The sequence below is a fragment of the Dermacentor silvarum genome, chromosome 1 (genome assembly GCF_013339745.2).
Source record: "Dermacentor silvarum isolate Dsil-2018 chromosome 1, BIME_Dsil_1.4, whole genome shotgun sequence".
NCBI classification, from domain to species: domain Eukaryota; kingdom Metazoa; phylum Arthropoda; class Arachnida; order Ixodida; family Ixodidae; genus Dermacentor; species Dermacentor silvarum.
Window position 1 is genome coordinate 404,572,521 of NC_051154.1, and position 25,686 is coordinate 404,598,206.

Here is a 25,686-nt window from a genome sequence, read left to right on the forward strand (position 1 = left end):
AACTTTCGCAAATGCAGTACCTGCGGTCACTGTTAAAAGAGCCTTTCCTTTCAAAACTGCGGGTGATTGTTGTGTTGATATATTGGCGGGATTCGTACGGCAGCAAGGATTCCGTAAATGCTTGCTTGGGCACAGAAGTGAATAATTTACGATTGTCAGTTTACTGAGTAGTCAGTTGTGTACCTGGCATGGCCGTATCTGTTTGTTTGCGCTTGCGTGCAAGCAGTACGCCTGTTGCACTTCAGCCGAAGCTTCAGCTGCTGTAGCACGCCAGCCATCGCCACGTTTTGTTACCTTTATTCCTGACGCTAAGAGGAAATATCGTCTCATCAATTCAAGATGAGAGCACATATTCTCGAAAACACCACACTTGATGCCATAATTAACGTGTATATGGGCGGTGACCACGGATATCTGCTCGGTAAGTGTCATATTAGCCCGTAGACCATCCGTCATTTCAAGCAGACGGAGCTGAACGGGCGGCGGGTGGATTGGCTCATGCTTCAGCTACGACTTCCCTGGAGTGACAAATGCGAATCTCGAAGGCTATGCTCCTGAAGCGATGCGCATCAGGGAGGCAGGTTCCTTTTGGTTAACCGCAGTGTGGCGCTGCTGCAGTGTTTTGCTGCCAATTAATCCAATCCAATCCAAGTTGCTGTAGTGTATGGACCACGTTGGCTGTGCGCGAGTGCTCGTTGCAGTGAGGTGGTAGTTGAATTTTATATTAGAAGTGCCTAGGCAAAATGTGCTTCTTATCGTGTGCATTAACCATCGCACAACCTCTGGACTCGTGAAATGCCGTTGTTCGCCGTGGGTTTCGTGCGATACGCCAGTGTCAACAGTGTCTTACTGCGCCCGTCCAAGCTGCCTTTGTTTCCGCCTGCCTGCGCTCTCTCGTGAAAAGCCTGGTACTGGGGCTTCATCTCATTGTATGGAAGAATTTGTTGTAGGTTGTGCATTCGTGGTGCTGTAGTTCATCGGCAGCTCTACAGTGTTTTCGCCCGCAAGAGAGTTGGTGCCACGGTACCCGTGAGACGAAAGAGCGTTTGTTGACTACGTCTTGAAAGGTAAGCAAGTTTGGCGCTTGTGCGCGTTGTTGTAGCTTATGGTTCATGTAATGAGCTTTGTGTAACAAGAGCAGAGCACATTCTGAGCGTAAGTGGTCCATGTTTCTGGTGCACATATAGTAAGCAATTTTACGAAAGCTTCTGTTGATGTTATCGCGTACTTGCATTTTCCTGTGAAGTATGCTACCCCGTCTGATTGCTCTGTTACGTTTGGCCGAGTTGGCTCAAGTAACGCAAAATGTTGCCATAACGTTCTCTGAATGTGCACAAATGTCGGCGTATAACGTTGCCTACATGCTGCTAATGTCCTCTTTTTTGATCGCCACACAACGTTGGGTCGTAACGTTGTGGCAGCGTTGAGCCGCACATTCACGACGTTAACATAACGTTAACAGAACTTCCTGGCAACGTAATGTGGATGTTGCCTTTGTCACTTGAGCTTTCAGGCAACGTACGTATGTGACGTTCAAGCAACACTCAACTGACATTGCAGAATATTTGTAGACATGCATAACAGCAGTGCTGTCAGCATGACACGGCTGACAGCACCGCAAACCCTTAAATTTATATTTGCTTGACAGATAATTTACTCTAGTAGTTTTCATGTTGCATATGCATGAAAATGTGAAACAAGAATTAGTGAAAAACAGCGTTTATTACGTATATATCTTGTGTAGCTTACCAAGATATCTGTGTACCTTACCTTGTGGTAAGGTACACTACACACGTAAAATAATGCTGTTTTCACCAGTTCTTGTTTACATTTTCTTGCATATACGACATGAAAACTACTAGAATGCATTATCTGTCAAACAAATATAAATTTAAGGGTTTGCGGTGCTGTCAGCCGTGTAATGCTGACAGCGCTGCTGTACGGGCAGCTCATCTGTCTTGCACTATATATAGTACCAACGCGCCCTAAGGCAGAATCTTTAAAGTGTTTCACATGGTGGTTTGCCTGACTTGTCTTGCTGTTGTCCATAGCACAGCATATAAATGCTAACTGCAAGTAAAAGTGCACAATGCAAAGCTGCGAAGTGGTTCATAAGAACAATTTTTCATTTTGGCTATAACAGCAAGAGAAGCAGCATGCACGTCCAATGTGCAGAGGTTCTCGTATAAAGGTTCTCGCAGCAGGAAAGTAAATATATTCCACAAATGTTCCTTTCCTTAAACATATCATTTAAGCTTAGACCACAGAAAAAAATCAGTCTTTGCTTCCGACTTACTGCTCTAAAAATCATGTGTCGGTAGCTGCATGTGCTTTCAAGAAATTGTATAATAGCCAACATCAGCTGCTAAGACCAAACGCTAGTATGTAGGAATTGTTTGTGCAGGAGGAATGTGGTGGTTGAATATGCACCCATGAATATGCATTGGTCCACCTTAAATAATAGTGAATGCCATAGACAAACCTGGTTATAATCTCAAACCATGCATTTATTTACTGTCTGCTTACATCATCCTGGCAAACAAATGACACATAACAGTAACTTAAACACTGATAACACACTGATAACACACTTAAATATATTTTCTATTAAACATCAAGGTCTTCTATCGCATATTAAGACTCTACTAACAGCTACAACTACAACACAATATATTTTGCTTTCCCATGTAGGTCAGACTTCGAAATCTTTTGCTTTGTGTCGAGTTCCCTTATTTCAATGGCAGAACACAATTTATACTTCTTAATAACAGCACAAATACTGTCCTCCATCACTTTGTAATGTAAAACACAACACAGTAACACTGCGGTTGGATACTATCTCCTGCCAAGCATCCAGCCGGTCTTTTTGCCTAAGCTTGCAGACATGGCAGCAAGTGTGAAGTAGTCAACACAGCCCAAGGCGTAGAGTAACAGAAAGTCATCCAAGCACTGACTGCCAGCCATCACTTTTGCAGAGGATGGCCAGCAGCACAAGTGATGCACACATGCCTCCCTCGGTAGCTTCACTTGCATCCAGACCTCACTGGTTTCCAAGTCAATAATGCGGTAACCTGCAGAGACATCAATTACATCAAACTATAAAGTGCCATCTGAAACACTGAAGTAAGCCATGTTTACTGTGAAAACAGGCAATAAAAATGCTTACAAACAACTTAAGCTTCGCATAACTGTGAAACAAACAATAGTGACTTTACACAGGAGAATAATGCAAAACATCAAAAAGCAAATTTCAGTAAAACCTAACCATTATAGCTATAAGTTTGGACACAAGAGCAAGGAAAGCACAATAAACAATACCCACAACTTCCTTTATTGTGCTAAGCAGTTAAGACGTTAGTATCAATATATTCCTTTAACATAAAGCTTCCTTGCAATGCCACGGCTGCTTGTTACATCCAGTTCAGTCTTTGAAGAAAACAAAAATTAACAAATGATGTGAATGCTCTACCACGGTACCAAAACCACATTTCATTCGTGATGAAAGAAAGTTCCAATGAGTGAGTGATAAATTTGACTTGTTGGTACTACATATTGGTGAATTGCAGCACAGATATTGACGACAGAAAAGACGAGACAATAGACGTGTGCTGACTTCCAACAAAAAGCTTTATTTTCAGCGACCCATGTTTATAGCCGTCACTCATCACATTGCACACGCGCAATTCACACCCTTAGGTAGGTCAACTCTGTCTGATAAGTGTACAGATGCTGACACACATAGAGCCAAGTCGCGCAATCTTTTCAGCTTCAATAATTTCATGTGTTAGTTGATCACCGCTACTGCTGACAACAGTACACCGAGCAAACAATGGTTCACTGGCACATGAACTGCAACAACATGCAAGCCAACTGTCATGAACGTTTTTCTTGACATTATAGAGTGTTCTCTCAGCTGGTCATTGATACAGCGTCCTGTTTGGCCTATGTACTGTTTACCACAAGAAAGAGGGGTACAGTAATTCATGTTGCTAACATAGGTGACGAACGGATTTTTGTGCTTTTTGTTACACTTGTGTGCTGCCCTGAAACATTTCCTTTGATTACACAACTTTATAAGCTTCTGAGGTGCAAAGAAGACAACTTTAACTTTGGAACAATCTGCAGTTTTCACGATATTGTGAGACAGCTTATGAATGTATGGTATGACAGCCACTTTAAGTCAGTCAGATACTGGAGTGATCACATGGCAACCACTCGGTGCATGCGCTTTTCAGAGTAGAGGTCATGTGGTCACTGCATCTGACAGACATAAAACTGGCCGTCATACCCTACATTCATAAGCTCTCACAATATCAAGAAAATTGCATATCATTCTAAAGTTGTGTAATCAAAGGCAATGTCACAGCACGCCACACATATGCAACAAAACACCAAATTCCGTTTGTCACCTGTGTTAGCAATGTGGTTTATTGTATCCCCCTTGTGGTAAACAGTATATAGGTCAAATGGGACACTGCATCAATCACCGGCTGAGAGAACACTCATACAATGTCAAGAAAAATGTGCGTGACAGTAGGCTTGAATGTCATTGCAGTTCGCGTGACTGTGAACCGTCGTTTGCTCAGTGTACCGTTTCCAGCAGAAGCGGTGATCAACTAACACGTAAAATAATTGAGGCTGAAAAGATTTCGCGACTTGGCTCTGTGTGTATCAGCACACCTTCTGTACACTTGTCAGACAGTTTACTTTCTTCCTAAGGGTGCGAATTGCGCATGTGCAATGCAGTGACTGACAGCTATAAACATGGGCTAGCAAAAATAAAGCTTTTTGTTAAAGAGTTGCCGCATGTCTCTCGTCTAAACTCTTGTGTTGTTGCCTACATCTGCACAGCAATTCAGTGCCTGAACGACCAGCTACAACTACGCTACAGGTGTTGCATATCGGGAGAAGGGTTGAATATTGCTCTACACTGCAAAAGTTGCCGTTGCTATCCGCGGATGACGAATACGGAAGTTCTGGCCTTGAAAAAACCAAATTAGAACGCGAGCTTTTGGAAGCGGTGTTAATCGAAAATTCTGGACCTGATAACTAGGTTAGCGCCACTTCACAGGCACTTTTAAACAAAGAAATGCAACTCATGAGTAGCCACAAATAAGCTGGTTTGTTAATTCTGCTTTTGTTTCTTCTTAGGCTACCTAAACGCGAAAAACTTTGTCACTCGATTCAACCGCTCGGCCAAAACCAAGCATGAGAAGATGATTTTTTTCTCCTGAGGGGTACCACATTTCGAAAGATATGCATCAAATGCATCTGAAAAGTTAATCATTTCGGTGCAATACATGCATTGTTACAAACATTACAAAAACTTGAAAAAATGTGAATGATACTTACTACCCACAGCTTCCAATTTATCGGGGCTCAATGTCGGCTTCTCAACAGCATTGCCGTCCAAGCATCGACAAGGAGCCCCTGTGATACTCCTACACCGAGCGCCAGGGCTCCCCACATCAGTTATGTCAGTTCTTTGCAGAACAGGGAATCCCGGCGATGGCACTGGAACAGGCCCCAGTTATCGTTGCCAATGTATACAACATTTCCTAGGTGTACCTGCAATAAAAGATGGCAGAGACAAATTAAGACAGCTTGCGTGTGGGAATGTGAAAGCACCTTTAGTCAACCAAATGGCTGCAATGTGACGTGCACAGTGTGACACGCACTAGGCACACCTTAAGTCAGCCAGAACCAAAGAGCTGCCGTGGCGTAAGGGAAGCGTGCTCCTTTCACACTCGAGGTTCTATTCCTACCCAGTCTGCACAACTTTCTTATTAAAGCAAGTAATTTGCTTTGTTTACATGAACCTACCTAAATTTCGCATTACTCCAAGCGTTTTGATGTGCTTTTATTGCTTGTGCAATAGGCCATCGGTTTTATGTCAATAAGTGCTGGTAGCAAAAAGAAATATGTCTAACCGTGCGATAAATGTAACCGGAAATGGCAGGTACGTCCAGTGGCATTAGTGTGGGGGCTGCACACAAAATTATATAGCTTACCCTGTTTCAAATTTATTTTAAAGAGCAGTTTCAGTGAGCCCAAGTAGAGTCTTTCAGCTTTTTGCAGTGCAGAAACAGGTACAGTTTGTGCCAGCCAACCAGATGAAGAGCTCTCCTAGTAACTGTCTCTAATCACCCTCTCAGCAATTAGTGGTAGCCAAAGTATAGCTTGTATCTCTACAACTGACACATGTCCCATTTCCTTAATGTGGTATTCGTCACTGATTTTGATGGTCAATTGGTTGCCATAGAGGAACAATCGAAATTTGGCGCGCAGCACCAGTCGTGTCAGTGCATTGGCAAGTGGCACGAACATATTTCTCCCTTGAGTGAATTATGGTGCTTCCCTGGGCACATGTTGAGGCACCAGCCAGTCTGCCCCATGTACATTTGACTGAATATATACATGATCAAAGGAACAGACTATGCTACCCCTGACGAACACAACACAAATTGGGTTGCATCTTTACCTCAGCAAGCCTCAATTCTCATGTGGACTGCTATGCACGCACATTTCCAGCGAAAAATAAAGTAGGCAGGATATGCACGACAGTTCACAAGTGAATTCAGAAAGGCGAGCAGGCAAGGGAGGTTTGCTTGGTTAAAGATGCCACCAAATTTGTCTAGTGTGTATGAGAGGCAGCTCACTGTATTTTTTTCACAACTGGTCAAATGTACACAGAGCAGACTGGCCGGTAACTAAATGTGCCAAATAAGTTCCCATATTTCACTCAAGAGACCAGCTTGCTCATCCAGTTTGGCCGTGCATTGTCGCGATAGGACTTCAGGCTGAATTAAGATCATCTGTTTTCACCTACGGTGAAAAATTGACACGAGAGATCAGTGAGGCATACCACATAAACAAGACATGCGAGCCAGACCCCATGATCAATTCATGAAATAAAAGGCGTCCTTTCTAGATGACAAGTGATTGAAGTTAGTCTGCGCCCATATTTACTTTCCTTTTTACACAAATATCATTTATTGTGATTTTATGCCTTTATATTACAACTTACGCCTTCCCTCTGAACAAAATTGTGCACAACATAAGCACACATCCAGTGTTGCTATTTTTAATCCTTCCATCAAAATAAATGGTCAGTTAGCAGCAGTCATGTTGTATGGTACCCTTTTCCTCCCCATGTAAATTCTATCCTGAAAAGTTACATGAACTGACCGGCAAACTCATACGTACACTACAAATTTCACCTAGCAAACACGGCTGGTTCTTAGAAAATGCACAAATACGGTGATAGGTATCTGTTGGCATACTGTAGCAATAGTAAGTGCCAGTTAGCTTCAACACTAGACAGTTTTAGTATAGCATATGCAACTAATAGCGTACGCCTATACGCTATAGTACAGCGTACGCTAAACAGCACACATTTATTAGTTTTAGTTGGCCTGCGAGATCTTCCGATCTCAGAGGCCATATGCCATCGTCGCACCTATCTCTCGACTTCACTGACAGGTGGCGCTGATATATGTCAGTTTCCCTCGTTAGGCTTCGTGTCGTTCGAAATGAGAAGCGATCTCGAAAACTCCACAAGGTTAACCATATTACACTGTTGTCAAAGCGGCCTGATGGTAAGCGAAAGTTGCTTACACAGTCATTTTCTACGAACGAAGCGAATTCTGCAAAAGCCACGCCAAATTCAATTCGAAGTGGGCAGCGGGGACCACCGCCATGTTTAACGTAAACTACGCAAACCACGCACAGACGGTAATGCTAAATCTGAGAAATAGCATGCATACGCTAGAGGTCGGATAGCGTTCTGCACATGCGCAGTGATGACCCACTATTTTATATCGTACGCAATGACATAGCGTACGCTAAACTAAAACTGTCTACTGCTGCAATACTTCAGCTGTCAGGCATCTACAGTGCTTATGACACCACAGAAGTGTAAGTGCACAACAAAAACAAGTGGCGCATCAACCATAAATTTGACTTGAGAGTAGTGACAACATAGGCCGTTTCGTGTAGCTAAAACACTAGCCAATATGTAGAAAGTATATGCACAAGTATACATACCTATAGATATTTGCCTACCTAACTTAAAACTATAAGAGTTGCAGTGCATATGATGCTTATTCTAGACACTGGTATTTTTGACAAAAATACTCTTAGAATCAGATATAATGCTTTTTCAATTCATCCAGCCAGTAAATGAAGTCGTACACATATCATTATAATTTGGACTTGCAGGTTGAACATATTCTGACCTGAGCAGCGCCAAGCAGAATGAATAGACCGAATGCCCACTGTGCTGACCAAATACACAGGATGAAACAGAAAATATGGAAAGGGACCCCAAAGTATTAGAAATACTTCTTGACAGCTGTAGAATTAGGGCTTGTTGGTTGATTGTCACTATTAAAATTACACTAAAGCCAATAAGACTGTTCTGTATGGTGTAGTTGAAATCAAATTCATTTGACGAGCAACATTGCAATAACCAGCAAACATGGCAAGAGCAAGCAGACATGTGCGAAATAGTGTGCTTTTTTAATAATAGAGCATCAATACAATGAACTACCTACCAGTTAGCTATGTGTTCTATGCTGTATTGACTTGAAAAAAAGAGAAAAATAATGTAACTGGACATAGACTCGCAACTCCTACAATGCCTACTTGCATGAATGGGGATAGCTTGCCAAGAATATTAAAAAATGGGAGAGAAAAAAGCAGGCTTACTAGAAAACACTTCAGAACTGTAGTAACTGCAGCACAGTGAATACTGGCCTTAATGTATCATTTCAAGAAGTTTGAGCTCATCAAATGTGTATTTTCCAGTGGCAGTTATTCTTGAAACAAGACAGAAATAATCGTGAATATGAATGTTAAACAATGGTAAGCACACTGTGTGCTTACACCTATGACATATCTGGCCCATTACACTTTGAATTCTTATATGCGCAGAAGCTGCACAAGAGTGTAGTGTAAACACTAAAAATTCGGAAATAAAATCCTACAGCATAGGAAACAGTTTCAAAACAAGAAAACCAAAATGAAAAGTAATAAATAGTGTGTACTAAGCAAAATTAAAATGTAACTTGCAGCCAAGCGATTGATGCAAGAAAAAATACTTATCAGGACATGTTAGGTCTACTTTTATATAGAACACAATAAGGTGTGCATAACAGCTATGAACACAAATAAACAGCAAGTTGCATAAATATTTGGCCTATTTAGTAAGCTGTGTTGACTAATGTCGATTAACTTATCCACAAATGATACCAAGATGCTACTTTTTGGAACACGTACACTACATACATACCTGACCCGACCATCCAGATTATACGTTGCACTACGGCAGGCATAGCCAAGGGGTCTGGTGGCTCCTCCGTTATGTAGGCACTGTTATGGGTCACAGCCTCGCCACTATAAAATAAGTTCTGTGTTAACTTATAGCAGTGGCACACAGCTTTATAAAGCTGTCAAATTGTCTAGACATGCATGGAGCATCTAAATATAGTCACAAAAACAATGTTTGCATTATTGCAGGGTGGCAACAGAGCAAAAAGTAGAAGTCACTGATGAATGTCTTGATAATGGGGACCCTTTGATCACAGTAAAATTAGACACGCAGCAGCACATAGCAAAGAAATGTTTGTTTACAAAACAATTCATTTTTTTTCATGACTCAGTGTAACTTTCCCCTGTCATGTTTAGTTACGTATAAGGTATGTCAAAACATCTTGTCTTAAAAAGTAAGTTGGACTAGTAGCAAGCTGTGATTGCTTAAATTTTTTTTCTCTAAAGCTGCCGTAAACCGAAAACTTCGTAAGCAGATATTATTTACAATGTTGAGGCAAGGAAACATGGCAAGGAAACAAGTTTCCTTGGACAAGTAGATATGAAACAAGTTTCCTAGGACAAGTAGATATGAAACAAGTTTCCTAGGACAAGTAGATATGAAACAAGTTTCCTTGCCATGTAAGCAAGGAAACGTCATTGCTATAAGAATCGGTAAAGAGGCAAATGAGTCATTATGCAACTTCAGGAGAAAAGCGGGAGCTCACGCGCCGCACGCACATGATGAACACGATTATTTTCGAACGTTATATTTCTCATCGGAAGAAAACGTTTATCAAGATTTTCAATTTCGCATCGAAGCAATAAACTTGCGTAACTAAGCGCTGACAACCAGCGTTCAGCAAGCATCAGCACAGGTATCACTGTTGTCGCGGGACTTCTATTTCATACGCTCGCGCACGCTATGCACACGAGAAGCTCACACAACACGCGCGTAGTTAGCCAGCACGATTACTTACCTTTTGAATGGTACGACGCGGTCGCGAAGCACTCTCCAAGTTGCCGGTGCTGCGTCGACGATGTTACTCCCCGCATACATGCCGCTGCGTAGTGGACGAGCTGAGGCGCGCTAACACACATTCTTTGCGACGTCCACCCAACTTTCCAGAACGAGAACAAAGAGACCGCACTCCACGGCATAAAATCGTTGGGCCACATTTGCCTGGCGCGCCACGCATACGGCGAGTTTGCAGCGTGACACAAGGTATCTTCAGGCACTTCTGTGCACGCTAACTGCGACCTACTTCATAGCAGCAAACACAAAAACACACGATCAAACAAACGCGACGCTCGTAGCACCCCGCACATACGACCGCCATCACAGAACACGGAGGAAAAACAATAGCGCCACCTGCATACTTGTGTTATATTCTAGCCACTGTACTTGTGTGAATGTTGTGGCCTCTGTGATGACAAAAATATTAACCAGTACACTCGCATACTAAAATTTTGTGCCGGGTTACCCACAACTACGTATAGATGTTGCGAGACAAAATAACTGTAGAACAATCTATATTTTACACTATAGTTTGGCGTAGAAAGAAATTCTAAAACGTATTTTACCTTTGAATTGCTTCCGCCATCTGCAGCCAGCATAAGCATGGCCTTCGAGATCAGCTTCGATTATCCTTATCAAGCCGTCGCTGTGGCCTGATTTGAACTGTTTGGGCTGTCTCGAAGCTGTCTCGAAGCCAATCCATGACGTTTAGCGATGCTGCCTACTTTTCCTACGCCGTCACTTAGTTTTAGATAGAGTGTACTAGATAATGGTTGAGTGGGCCGAACGGCGCTCTCCCGCTGAGGCGCCGCGTGTGGAAAAATTTTGCGAGGGCGCTGCGAGCGAACTAGATTGGGGCGGAGACGCGCTCCGCGGCATATTCAACGCACTTTCGCTGCGGGCGCCGAGGCCGATTGCGCATAGTACGCTCTTAAAATAGTGCTTTATTTCAACTGCAAATTTATGTTTACATCATCTTGCCAAACATATATATTTGAGGCATGGATTCTACAACGCGTCGTCTTCAGTTTTGTTGTCGTTGTCAAGCGCGTCGTCTGCTAGCGAGCGCGCGTTCGCTACGCGGACGCTGGCGGCGCCCAGTTTTTCTCGCAGAACGTCTGTGTAGTACATTTGTTTTTATGTTTTAGTTGCTTTGGTGCGCTCATGACTCTTGACGGCGGGTACCAAAGGTAGTTTCAGTCAAGTGAACCATTGTTTTTAACACTGTCTTCTAAAAGCAACTGGCATCTCTGCAACATGAAGCTACGTACGAAAATTTTATTATTGATAGCGTGTCATTTTACGCGCGCTTCTTGTCGGTGGATATTGATCAGGAACAATTATCGAAGAAAACAATATTAAAGTGAAATAAACCAGGTTTATTAGCTGCGTGGCGCGAAGAATGACTGATGTATTTCTACGTAATTAAATCAAAGGGTACATTGAGAATGGTACAAATGGTACAGTGAGAACTCCCGACCGTGCACGTTTGCATACGAAACACACGTATTAGTGAATACTGCACATAAAACTCTCATTCGCAGAAATAATATTCATAGCAGGCAACTAAAACTATATATATATATATATATATATATATATATATATATATATATATATGTGTGTGTGTGTGTGTGTGTGTGTGTGTGTGTGTGTGTGTGTGTGTGTGTGTGTGTGTGTGTGTGTGTGTGTGTGCGTGAAAGTGTTATTGATATATGCTGTACGACGCCGAACAGTCGTTTCCGTACGAATGTAACGCATAACCGCACTATTGCAGTCTCAAAGGTGAGACCGATGCAAGTGCGGACTGTTATTCCGAATGATTGTGCTGCCGGAGAGTTGTGGCTGTTGCGCAGAGTCGCAGTTCCTGAGAAAATTAACGCAGGGGTGTTAATAAGTCCGGCTAATAAGCTGCTAATAAGCCCTGCTAATAAGTGTAATAAGCTGTCATTCAATATAAATGCCCCGTTTTTGGGCAGGCTGTAAATCTGCTAACTGATTCAGGCAAGGAAAACTTTTTTTTTTTTTTTGACAGTCTCACCATCTTTGCAACCCATTAAAACTGGGTGCCCCATGTGGTACCACACTTATCTTCTTGAACGAACGCAGCAGATCTACACATATCTGTACGTGTATGTGAGGTATATATGCCGTTTCTCTAATTGCTTCATTATTGTCGTTATGATAGTGCGTCGAATAACTGAAAGCAGCCGTTTATAATATACAAGCTGCTTATAGAGTTGAGCGGACAGACATTTGGGAGTGGCATTACATTTATGTATGAAATATAGGATAAGCGTAACATGTTTTTCTCGGAAATCAGACTCGAGAATAATTTATTTTGTTTACATGTTCCTAGCAAAAAGACGAAGAACGCAGCCACCTGTCTTTTTTTTTTTTTTAGTTCAAACAAATTTGTGGGTTTTACGTGGCAAAACCACGATATGAGTATGAGGCACCCGGTTTAGATTTCCCCACCTGGGGCTTTTTAACGTGCACCTAAATAGAAGTGCACGAGTGTTTTCCATTTGTTCCCATCGAATTCCGCGACGGATTGAACCCGCGAGCTCCAGTTTAGCAACGCAACGCCGTATATCCACTTAGGGGATTTTAAAAAATCTGCTGTGGCAGTTAGCACAATTCTCGTTGATGAGCTGGGTTATTCGAAGAGGCGGACATTAGTAGCATGAGAATCGAAACACTTATTCAACTTATTAACAAAATTGATTAATGAACTTCTTAGTTAATTACTTTACGACACATATTGCAATTTACGAATTGTAGCCGGTGAGGTTGCAAAACGCATCCACTTGAAATGAATTTCCAGAATGACACCAGAATGACACCGACCGCGATAAATGATCCCGTACCCATTACTCCGCATTCTGTTACGCGAGTAAGGCGGAAACTTGAATAGAATATGTTGCGCTGCAGTTTTTTTTTTTTTTTTTCAATAACGATGCTTCCCGTAAATCTGAGTACTCGCCGCGGGGGCTCAGTTAGCTAAGGCGTTGCGCTGCTGAGGACGAGTTCGCGGAATCGAATCCCGGCCGCGGCGGCCGCATTTCGATGGAGGCGAAATGCAAGAAGCCCGTGTGCTTGCGTTGTAGTGGACGTTAATGAACCCCAGGTGGTCAAAATTAATCCGGAGCCCTGCACTACGGCGTGCCTTATAATCAGAACTGGTTTTGGCACGTAAAAAAACCCCAAAAGAAGAACGAAATCTGAGTACAAGGTGCCGGATGGGGCAGATATGCTTTACTTGTTTGAAGCTGCAAGCAGGAAGGTTACATATGTTTCTCCGTTTGCGTTCCGCAAGACCTTCTGATGGAAAACTATATGCGGAACAATACACACGAGAGATACATGCTGCTTGAAGAACGAGAAAAATATTTGTTCTCCTAAGGGAACCGTACAATAACATAGTAGAATGAAAGCCGACACTGCGGCCGCAATGCACGGCAATCACCGAGCGGCATTAAAAAATAAAATGAAGAGAAAGAAAGGCATTTGTTCTTAAGACATATATACATGTCATATTCGAATATGAACACCATTTGAGAGGTCTGAACGCAAATACCAGCGCGCGAAGTAGTGCGATTGACCCTGCCGAGCAGTATCGCCAGCAGTTTCCAACGGCGCGACCTTGATGCGGCCCAATCCAGTTCGATCGCAGCGCCGCCACAGTATTTTTCCACGTCGGGCGCCTCACTGCAAAGCATGCGCCGCCCCAGCCGCTCGTCCCACTCGACCATATTCTAGTACACTCTAGTTTTAGATAACTTTCTGATGTCGTGAACATGAATTGTTGCCCCAGGAATTGTTGACACGATATCGGAGGTACAGATGTGCAGTGTTCGATGTTTTCGTGTGCGTTTCAAGTGGCAAGGATCAAATCCACGAGGGTTGATAGCTCGTGTGGCGCAGGTTACACCCGTATCGTCCGCATTTCCTTTCGTGTCGGTGTGTTGAATGTGCGCGGGTTTTACTCCTGTCGTCCGTACCTTCTGTGTTTATCGTGCGGCTCGCGAAGATTCCTCCTAAAAAAAAACATGTCTGCTGCGTGCATGTGTCCTGTGTGGTGTGTGAAACAAATGTGCGCTGGTGTACGGTGTGTTTGCAGCCCTATTGGTGGCTTATAGTCCTTTGCTCTAGTGCCGTTTCTATGATGTAAACTATACTTGAACTGAAAAAAATGCACTGTTTTTTATATGGACAAGTAGATATGATCTGTGTGTATCCACTGTGCAGTGTGCATGTGTTCGTCATTTTTATGCAGCTCGTATCATGGGGCTTGTGCCTATTCATGATGGCCCTTGCTTAATGTTTCCACTTTTAGGGGCATGTGGCGTGCAAGCAGTCACAAAGTCTTGTGCATTTGGTGTGGAAGAAGGGAATACTTTTATGCGTAACTTTGTCTACTATAGGTGAACCGTTGCAACAATTAGCATTTTTTCCATGTGAATGCTTCTGCCATTTGATATAATTTGTAGCAGATCTTATCTGTGGAGAAGCATAATAAACATAATTTAACATGGTGTTCCTTAGAAGATATTAATTACTGCATAACCACTATACATCTCCATACCTCACTGTATGATAAAGATGAATGTTCAGTTGAAAATTACAATATCTTATAGTTGCATGAACGTATACATGCGAAATGCTACAGCAGCCTGGCATCACATTAATGTCAATATTGGTGACATCCGGCAACGTTCTGGGAACGTGCTGTTTTGTAACGTTGCTACATTGATACCATTTACACGTTAAATTGATGTTTACACGCAACGTTGACACAACGTGGGTGTCAGGACGTTGCTGTGACATTTATTTATGACATCACTTGAACGTACAGCTGGCAACGTACATTCAACGTTGAGGTTGGCTGTTTAACGTTGCCTGACATTTGTTACAATCAGGCAACGTTTACGCTACGTTCTGTGTTACTTGGGGGGTTCCAAGCCGGGAGAAGAAGACGCCGGGAGAAGGAAGAGCGTACTATCGTGAGCAATATGAGCTCGAACACGCGAGCGCGTGGAAAATAGCCTCGAACCCTACATCGGCCGATTTGAAGCGGCCGCTTTTGGAAACAAATCGGAAAGGGCGCCGCGCTTCCGCTGGCTGTTCACACTCCCGCCTCGATATTATTGCTGCAAAACGGTAGCTTGTAGCATGTCACTGGCCTCTAGCGGTGATATCAATTCACATCAACGCGCACAGCTACATCAAATGACCCATCAAGCTCTGCAGCTGCTGAGATATCGGCTGTGACGTAGACTTCCATAATGCACAGGTCATGCTTGTATTAAATCTAGGCGGTGTTGGCTGAGCGTTCGGATACGCCACTTTTATCATTTTTTTTGTACGCTAGCGAAGCGGGAGAGCCAACAGTTAGCGGAAGAGCGCCCCTCCTTTCACCTCCGGTTTCGGCAGCGCCATCCACGCATGACGCTATCTAGGTTTTGCGGCTATTTTCCACGCGCTCCCGTGTTCGAGCTCATATTGCTCACGATAGTACTTTTAATGCGGCATGCTTGCCGAAAGGTGTACAAAAAGAAGCGCCAGCGGCGTGATCCGCAGTCCTTTATAAAGGAACGCCGTGATCAAAGGGCGAGTGAAAACATATCAGCGCACATGCGCGAAACAGATTATCGTCCGGAACAGATGAGCCAGACTTGGGCGCCGGCTGATAAGCGGTGCGCAAACGCAACAGCTCTGACTGAATGGGAACACAATTATGGAAACACTGCAAGTTACTGTTGGGTATTTTCCCGGCAGAAAATTATTCCATATTTAAGCATTTCCGCGAGTACACTGCAGGTGTGTATACGTCGATGTGTCATGGGCTTCACGCGTTGGCACAGGATAGCTATATTTGACGCTTGCGCACATATTAGCTTGTATGAAGACTTTTTTGTTTACAGTTCACTTTCAAAGCCCGCATCGCGAGAACCTGTCTGTATTCTATATTGAACTATAGAACCTGTCGTGTTCTATATTGCAAGGCAGATATACGCAGATATTGCAATGACGAGGTTTCTTTTTAATCGAGACATCCCAATCAGACGCTGACTTTTACTATATATACATATTCATCTAAAGAACAGTATACCAGCTCTTCCAGTCATAGGTAATGACTGTGCCTTGTAGTAATAAAGTAAGGGCTGCGATTTCGTGGCGCTACTTTGCGCTCTATCCTACGTCACTCTTACCACCCACCGTGAACGGCCGGCTATTCCAGTTCATAACACGGGCGGCGCGTCGGTCAAACCACTGACGAAGAGCAAGAAGGAATATCATCGCTAAACAAACACGGCCTAGGGTTCAAAAGACTTTTCATGTGCTCAATATTTTTTTTCATAATCCAATGCTCTTTTGCTTTATACATATTTGAGTTTCGGTGATTTTTCTGTTCGTCTTATGTTTGCTGCATTTCCGCATGGAATCTCACTTGTTACAACATAACTGTGTAACCTCCTGAGATATAATGGAAGGATTCGTACGAGACGCGCATTAATGTAGCTGCTAGTGTGAGGCTCTTTGCAATTCAGTATTACACTGATTTGACAGGTTTCCAGATTCACATTGCAATAAATTATTCATTGCAGTTGAAGGCTGTGCGGATTCTGGAGGCATCCCACAGGAACCTGCAGCACTGCTGCAAGCTGGAGAGCACCACTATAAAGCACCTGATCTGCGTGCTTTTACAAAGGTGCGTACAAAACTGTCATTGCATTGTGTGTTGTAGGATATGTTTCTGTAATATGCAATCATTTTACTGTGTGCCATTTTCATAATTTCTAGTGGCTAATCACTTGCATATCACTTTTGGTCATCTGGGGGGCGCTCAGTTTAATGAACTTATCTTTAACTAGCCTCCTCTGAGATAAATATAACCCTGACTTGAGTAACTGCATGATAAACTCTGTACAGACTGTATATTAATCTAGTCAGTTTGCCTTTTTAAGATAATCGTTGAGAAGCATGAGGTCTCGAGATGTGTATCTTTTTGTCATTTTTATTATGGAGTATTGTGAAGCTCACTTCTCACACTATTGCCTGTGCACCTATATTGTTCCCTCTAATCGTTCACACTTATGTATTGCGTACCGTACTTCATCTCCTAAAATTAGCATACAAACAGCAAGATTTTCGTCTTTATTGGGTAGCTGCTGAATCCCTAGCCACAGTATGAGAAGGTAATTCCTCAAGCATATAACTAACCAATAACCTTTTAATGTGACAAGTTCAATATGCACCCGAAGTGCAGGTTGGCTTCAAGCAGGAAGCTGGTCTCCTTTGTATTTTACAGAAATTTGAGGTGGTAACGCAAACTGCTAAATCACAACAATCCGCACAGCGCAGTAGTTGCAAGCCACCACGACAGTGCAGCTGAATGCTGAGTGTTCGCCGTTACATTGGGACTTTTTTTTTCTGCGGGCAGTAGCAAGCCAGGACAGTGCAGCTGAACACTGAGCGTTCACCTTTACATTGGCATTTTTTTCAGCATGTCTCTGCCCTTCTCCAGTTGACATTGGATAAAGCTTGTTCTTTGCTGTCACTTATCTGAAATGCAAACAATCTTTTTTACCTTTTCTTTCATATTGCTTGTCAGCTGCCTAATACACAAGCTTCCAGTGACATGGTAACAGTGCTGACTACTGCCCAGAACATGTGTGCATCTGTGGTTTGTGGTACCACATGCTCACTACCTCGGATTTACTGAGATGTCACAAGGAACCTTGCTTCATGCTCAAGCTGCCCTGCACTTGGTGGAAATATTGAATAGTCACTTTTTAATATAATAATTTGTTGTGGTTTTAGCAAATTGAGTTTTGAAACTGTGAATAATGCACACTAGAGGGTCTATAAAAATGTTTTCTACCACCTAAAGACATGGTTTAGGCAAAAAGTGCTTTATGCATGTCATCACATTTATTGAGTTCGGCATATCTCGCTGAAGCCATTCTAAAAACTTTGAGTATCTTTACTGCAACTGATTTACAGCTACTTTATACAAGTGTACGATTCCTACATGTAACACATGCATATTATGTGCAGTTTTGCTTCAGCAATGCTTCAGTCACTTTTTGGGTGGCGTTCCAATACCCACAAGGACGTCGCCCAAAAAGAAGCTTTGCACCCCAGAGGTGTGAATGCCATTCTAAGTATGTGTGGCAAGGCAGTCAGTTGAAATCTTCGTTTTGATTGTGGGTCATTCGAAGTCAAATTCTTGTGGATGACTGCATCATGCTATCTTGACCAGATACAATTCATAAGGCTAACTATTATTGAATTTTTCCTCCTTTAGGCTTGCAGCAAGAGGGATATCAAGAACAGGGGAGATATCCAGACCACATTATAGTCACTGCTTGCTTGTGGCTTCTTAGGGCATGTATGAAAGGGTTGGAAAATAAACATCAGTGTTTGAAAAGATTGGTGTGTTTCACTAACAGGTACATACTTTTATATGTTCAAGGTTGCATCAGAGCACTACCAGACAATTTTTAAAAAATGCTGGAAAAAGTCGATAAATGCCACCAGGATGTTTCTAGGACGAGCAACAGAAAGTTGAAAGAACGTTACAAGGATGTTTCTAGGGTGAACAGCAAAAAGTAGGAAAAAAGTTACTAGGATGTTTCTAGGTCAAGCAACAGAAAGTTGGGAAAAAGTTACAAGGATGTTTCTAGGGCGAACAGCAAAAAGTAGGAAAAAAGTTACTAGGAAGTTTCTAGGTCAAGCAACAGAAAGTTGGAAAAAAGTTACAAGTATGTTTCTAGGGCAAACGGCAAAAAGTAGAAAAAAAGTTGCTAGGATGTTTCTAAGAAGTAAAAAGACGCCCTGCTTTTAATGTTTGAAGGATGTTCACTCATCGTTTTAAGAAAGTTTGTAAATGAAATTTTAATTGAATATCGGTGGCCAATAGTCGACAGGATGTTGGTATGAAGTACTTAGGAAGTTTAAAAACGGTTTGAGAACTTTCAATAGACCTTTCGTAGGTTTTAGTATCATTTGTCTAAAAAAATTTAATTGAACGTTACTAGAATTTTTTGTAAGGGTGAATTGCTTGTTTATTACAGAAGTTTTTTTTGCCATTTTTTGTTTTACTAAACAGCCTTATATTCTTGTTTTTCGCACTATTCCTCATTTTTTAAATTGTTTGTAAAATCACCATAACCGATGATTGATCTATATCGTTTTTTTTTCATTTTGTTCATGTATGGGAGTCCCCCTGACAGTTTCTAACTTTGGGACTCCCTGTGTATGTACTAATTATGTATGCACCTCTTTGTAAAACTGACATCGTTGATGAATAAATTTGAACTTAAGTCATACGTGTCGTGCATCCTTGAGGTTATCGCCCTTTGTCGCCGAGTTGATGCCACTATGACCGAGGCGGACAAAGTAAGTCACGTCCTGAAAGGCATTGCTGATGATGCTTTCAACTTGCTGGTCTTTAAGGAGTGCTCGACCGTTGAAGACATTATCAAGGAATGCCGGCGTTTTGAAGTACTCAAGAGAGACCGCATCGCCCAACAATTCAGGCGGCATCCAAACACGGCCGCTACATCGTCCTGCGCAGACGTTCAGCCGCCCAATCAGCAACCGAGCACCAATAGCGTCGTCCGCATCATGCGTCGTGAAATTGAGGTGTCGTCGCGACCTTCCTATTTCGCACGCCCTTGCGACGATTCCCGACCGACAGGGAAGAGCTGGCTAACGCAGGACTCCAGCCTGTTGCATCCCTGCCTCACCCTCGGGTCAGTTCTGTTCTTCTTCTTGGGTTAGATTGCACTCGGGGGCGTACATTATTTGCACGAGAAATCAAAACGACCATTTGAATAAGTGTGTAACTCCAACACCATGACTGGGACACTGCGCTAACTTTTGTCACATTTGCCTATAACTCCTCACGCCATAACACCGCCGGCTACTCTCCCTTCTATCTTCTATACGGACGAGAACCAACGCTCCCTTTTGACACACTTATTTCGACCCCGGCCGCATTGTCTACGGAATACGCACGTGACGCCATTGCTATAGCAGAAAAGGGACGTCGCATTGCCCGTCTTCGCCTCTCTGCGTCGCAGTCACAGAAGAAGTTGTAGTACGACGCCGGGTGATCTTGTCCTTGTCTGGTCCCCGTCTCGGCGCGTTGGCCTTTCTGAAAAACTACTTTGGAGATACTCTGGCCCCTATCGCGTCCTGCGACAAATGACTGATGTCACTTACGAAATAGCCCCGCTCGATCCTACCACGTCTTCTCCTTCCTCACACGTCGTGCACGTGGCTCGGCTCAAGCCATACCTCGTGCCAACCACCCTGTCTTAGGCGCCGGGTTGGCGCTTTTCCGGCCGGAGGTTAATGTTACGAGACTGCGCGCAATGGCACAAAGATGACGTTAATCATTGATCATTGACGTTGATCAGAAGACGACGATTGAAGAGATTGTCTTTACGCCATATTGGCAGTGTACGGCTCGCTGTATATATTTTGTAAATATATTATCAATTATACCGTTTCCCGTGACAATATATTCGTATGAGAAAATCAAAGCTGGCCCCGAGCTAAAGCTTGCTCTTGTCCCTGGAGCAGCCGTGGCTGTGTAATGGTAGAGCATCCGCCTACTAAGAGGAAGGTACTGATTGCGGCTCGAATCTCAATGCCACCGTAAACCCACGGGCTTTTTTAATAAGTAGAGATATCCGCCGGCATCGTGTTCGGCTACTTGAGGGGCTCGCATCTGGGAAGGGATACCTACAGAGGTTTATAAGCGTTGTCTCGGGGCGTCCCTTGTATAACCGCAGACGGCATTCTGGTAGACCATCCGCCGCGACTTTGGCAGACAAGTGCAGCAACCGGTACCTACGGGTAGAGTAGGTACAAGCGCGCTCACTGCCCGATGCTCAGTCCATATCGGACCTCACCATTTGGAAAGCGGTGTTTCTCCCCGACACGAGGGATTACCCACCTAATAGGTGCATTGGGACGCCACATGGAAATTTGCCACCATGGCAGCAGCCTAGACCACATTTTCAGGGTTTCTCGCGTCTACAGGATTCGACGGGACATGCATGGCGCAGGTTTCATTTCCAGTACAATAAAACCCTTGACCAAAGCTCCAATAACCGCCATGGCAGCAGATGTGGGACATTTATTTAGCCATTGATGTCTCGTATTCGGAGTTTAGGTGCCGGAAACTGCCCAATGAACCCTCAGATGCTACGTCATGGCATGGATGCTGCCAATTTCTAGGCCATCGCTATGTAACAAGGTAAAGCACCGCATACGTAATTCGGAGGATGTAGGTTTGCCTCCTACGTTGGAGAACTTATCTTTTTGTCCACTTTCCTTTCGGTTTACTGACTATTTACAAACTTCCTTTCCTAAATTTTAGTAAAAGCACATCACGACATCCCACACAAAGCAAAGCAGACATTTTCTCACACCGTAAACATCCTTTTGGAATAATGTTGAAAACGGCTGTTTCGCATTCGAAAAGTATTATGTATTCGATTCGACCCCAAAAATTATAACTCGCGCGTGCATCATCGAGACTCCTTTAGTATTTATGGAAGTATTATTCATGCTAGCAACGTGAGACGCCTCCTAACTGTTAGGATGTTGTTTTTGGTACGCAGTAGCAGTTGCTTCGCGTACTGCATGTGTTGTGCCAACACGTATTCGCCACGTATGGTTCACGAAGGGAAAAACCTCAAATACGGTTAGGAGTGTGTAACACTGACGTTTAAGCGTTAAATGGGGTGCGTATTAGGCGTTTTCGGTCCCGATCTCGCCGCCCGTGATGCGCGGAGAGCGACACCATCTGGCTGTGTTACAGGGAACCAAGCTTTGCATTACGTCACCGAACACTCCTCGTTGACTGATGCAAGCATCGCGTCACCTTCCAACAATGAAAGCATCTCTCTTGCATTTGGACACCGCCAGAGACGCGAAACTGAGCAACGAGCTAAGAAGAGCTAGCTCTGTAAAATGGTCATGCACGATACCACATTTTAAACCCCTAAGTGTATTGCTAAAGCCTGCTACCACTGTGACTACATAGCTGTTCAAGCGCAACTGTAAATTTATATTAGTTAAGGCTTATTAAAGGTGATCGCGCGACCATTTGTGACTGGCGACCAAAAAGTGACTGAAGGCGACAGATGCTCACACCTTCAAGAGCGGCCGGCTAGGCGTCATCTGTTCACAATGGCATCGCCCCGTAAAATAAGTATCAGCGTACACCGAAGTCCTGTTCCTGCGCATCTGATTGGTTCAGCAGTTTTACGACTGTGGTCACGTGACTGAAAAATTGAGCAGCGGGCGACTGGTCGAAAATGGCCTGTTTTTCAGAAAAGCGAACATTTGCGACAATTTGTGACTCGTCGCTTTGCGACCAACTTGGTCGCGCGACTGCTGTCAGTCTTCGGTATGAATGAGTCTTCAAGCTGAACAATTCTTTATTTCATTTGGCGGCAAGTTTGTTGCAATTACCCTTGACAAAAAAGCTCAATCTGGTTAGCACTCGCATGGTGACCAATGTTGGCCACACAGTTTATCGGTAGATATCTTGCATACTAATATATTTTCATGCATCCTCTTTCTTCGCGTTGAGAGAAACGTTTACTCCTTGTTATGTGTGTCGTTCTCAACCTGCCGTAGGAGATGTTGCTTTCGTCGGTTAAGATGCTGTCTCAGGGCCTTGGAAGTAAATGCAAGCTCTTGACTATCTTGAACAAGGAACGCTACTTGCAATTTGTTTTAAGTGCGAAGCACTTTAGGGGTCCGGGCTGTCGGCGTCGGCGTCCGTCGCGTCATCACGCTCAAGAACAAGTGCTCAAAATAGGGTCAAAACAAGCGCAGAATTGATCAAAACCGATTTAAAGTAAACCAAAATGATTCAGAATAATTTAAAAGACAGGAATAATCAAGCATTAAGCGCATAATTTAAGTGAAATTCGTTAAAATCGCTTGTATAACTATCATCAGCAAATGCTTTGGATCCATGTGCGTGGCGGTTTGCCACCAGTTGTGCTTTAGCACAGGTGTCAAAACGGATGATGGATTGCTAAACACGAGATAAACACCGGATAAAACAAAAAAAATTGTTGAGTAAGTCTCTTCTGGGCCTGCATTGCTGCAGCGATTTTTATCTGTTCCACAGGCTTTCCCGCAGCGGTGCATGAGCCAGTGCCCATTCTCAGCTGACCATATTGTGCCGGGCAGTGATTTAATACAGCACATGTAAGCGTGCCCGCTCAACAATACAATCAAGCGTTTCATCTAAGGTAAGACACAGTTCTTGGAGTATTCTACTCGTTTCCCGATATCAGATTTTCAGTTTTTTTAATGGACTTACCCAGCGTAGATTCTGACCGTCTCTAGGCAGATGGCACTCTTTGGCCAAACTACTTCACCAGTGGACTCGCCATGAAAGGCCAACTTAATTCAGTGTGCAGCGGTATGCCTTGCCTCTCTCTTTTTGTCGCTTTAGCTTGACCATTACAGCCATCCCATGTTTAGTCTTCAGTGACTCGTGGCGCCTGCAGATTTCTGTGATGTGATTTTGTAGCAGCAAAAGCACTTATCTGTCCCTTCTATAGTTGTTCTTCCATCTCTGACGGTTTAAGTTCCTTCTTGTCATATTGGACGTTTACCCAATTTATTGACAATGTCACGCTTCTGTCCTGTTATTGTGATGTCTTTTTTTTCTTTCACAGAATGATTTTCGCGCTTAGAATATCAGTGCAGTTTTTTGCTAAACTTGTTTCACTGGCCGTGGTCCTAAATAGGGCATCACTTCGCGCCCTAGTCTGAGTGCATGGACAGCAGCGCTGCCGTTGAGGGTGGTAACAGCCTTTGAACAGCCCCGCACCGCTCGGTTTTCACTGTGACACACAACGCTGGTAGTACACGGTCACGGCGGTTGCATTACGACTTAATTGTTATGCGGGTTAACTGGCCTCAATCACATGAAAACCTCAAAGAGTGACTTTGGGGCACGTGGTATTTCAAGCGCAAGAAAATGGCTGTCTGCTGCGTCCCCTCTGTGCGTCGGGTCGAGCTGAAAAGGTCTCGGAGAGTTTTGCTTGCTGCGAGATCTGGGCCGGAGAAGACGTTGGAGGCTCAGGAGAAGCAAGTTCACCAGAAAGAAACTCGCAGTTTCGCCCTGAAGGCGAAGCATCAATTGCGATTGCAAATTAGTAGAGAGCTATACGGAGTAAGGATAGTTGTTTTGTCTGCTGTATAAACTTGGTCACATTCGCTTACTAACTGAAATAAAAAGCATGATGTCAGCGCGCACAAGAGCATGAATAGATCCCCCTCGACGACCGCAGACAGCCGCTCTCAAAACGATGGTGTCAGCAAGCTCAGCAGCAGCAGCGAGCGAAGGTTGGTACGGTCTATCACTTCAACGGAAAGTGAGCGGCGAAAGCACAGCGCTTACGAAGCTATGAGCAGTCTGCTAATCGCTTTCAAGATACGCTGCCGGCAAGCGCCCACTGCCGCGCAAAGTACAAGTACGCAGTTGTGGGCCGAGTATAAGCCGCACCCAACCTCCCGCGCTGCCTTCCTGCTTTACTCCTTTCGCGACTGAGTCGCCAATTCCCCTTGCGCCGTTGATGCCGTAGCACAACGTCGCCCCCCTCCCTCCCATCCCCCCATGGCCTTTCGCGCGACGGTCCCCTTTGCTTTCCGCCGTGCGTTCGCGCTCCGTGAAACCGCACGTCCTTCGCGCGCTTTCACTCACACATACATCATATGGCGCGTGGAGACGATATTATCGCCCTTGGAATTTATACGGTACCTCACAGCGACGGCAGAAACCCGACGGCAGAAATCTGCTTGGAGTATTGATATAATTGCTATCGCAATAAAAGTGGCGGACATGTCTAAGGTCTGCGCGCAATGATGAAAAATCACGCTTTTGTTCTTGCTTTTCCGTGACGCATGTTAACCTTACAAAATTTTCTAGTAACATTGAATAAAAATTTTTTATACAAATGTTACTAGAACCTACCAAGGGTATATTGAAAGTTTTCAAACTGTTTTTAAGCTTCCTAAATAATTCATACCAACATCCTGTCGACTATTGGCCACTGATATTGCATAGAAATTTTATTTACAAACTTTCTTTAAACTATGAATGCACGTCATTCAAACATTAAAAACAGGGTTTAGTTACCATCTTAGAAACATCCTTCTAGCTTTTTTTCCAACTTTGTGTAGCTTGACCTACAAGCATCTTAGTAACTTTTTCCCTACTTTTTGCTATTCGCCCTGGAAATATCCTTGTAAGTTTTTTCCAACTTTCTCTTGGTCGCCCTAGAAACATCCTGGTGACATACCCA

At 43.6% G+C, this 25,686-nt stretch overlaps 3 long non-coding RNA genes across 5 annotated transcripts in view; 2 read left to right on the forward strand and 1 right to left on the reverse strand.

Moving 5' to 3' along the window:
• Positions 1 to 25,686, forward strand: part of LOC119454681 (uncharacterized) — a 66,687-nt gene that overhangs the window by 12,285 nt on the left and 28,716 nt on the right. For 2 of the 3 annotated variants that reach the window (XR_007465177.1, XR_007465178.1), the window contains exon 4: positions 23,499 to 23,622. The exons of the other annotated variant lie outside the window; for it this stretch is intronic. This is a non-coding gene — a long non-coding RNA (uncharacterized LOC119454681). The remainder of the gene's footprint in view (positions 1 to 23,498; positions 23,623 to 25,686) is intronic. 3 annotated transcript variants of the gene reach the window in all.
• On the forward strand, positions 668 to 18,855 carry LOC125942524 (uncharacterized). The gene is made up of 3 exons (XR_007465182.1): positions 668 to 1,067; positions 16,939 to 17,042; positions 18,642 to 18,855. It is a non-coding gene; the product is annotated as an uncharacterized LOC125942524 (long non-coding RNA).
• On the reverse strand, positions 4,850 to 10,639 carry LOC125942522 (uncharacterized). Its single transcript, XR_007465180.1, has 3 exons — positions 10,290 to 10,639; positions 9,293 to 9,396; positions 4,850 to 5,568 (listed from the first exon to the last, which is right to left on the reverse strand). It is a non-coding gene; the product is annotated as an uncharacterized LOC125942522 (long non-coding RNA).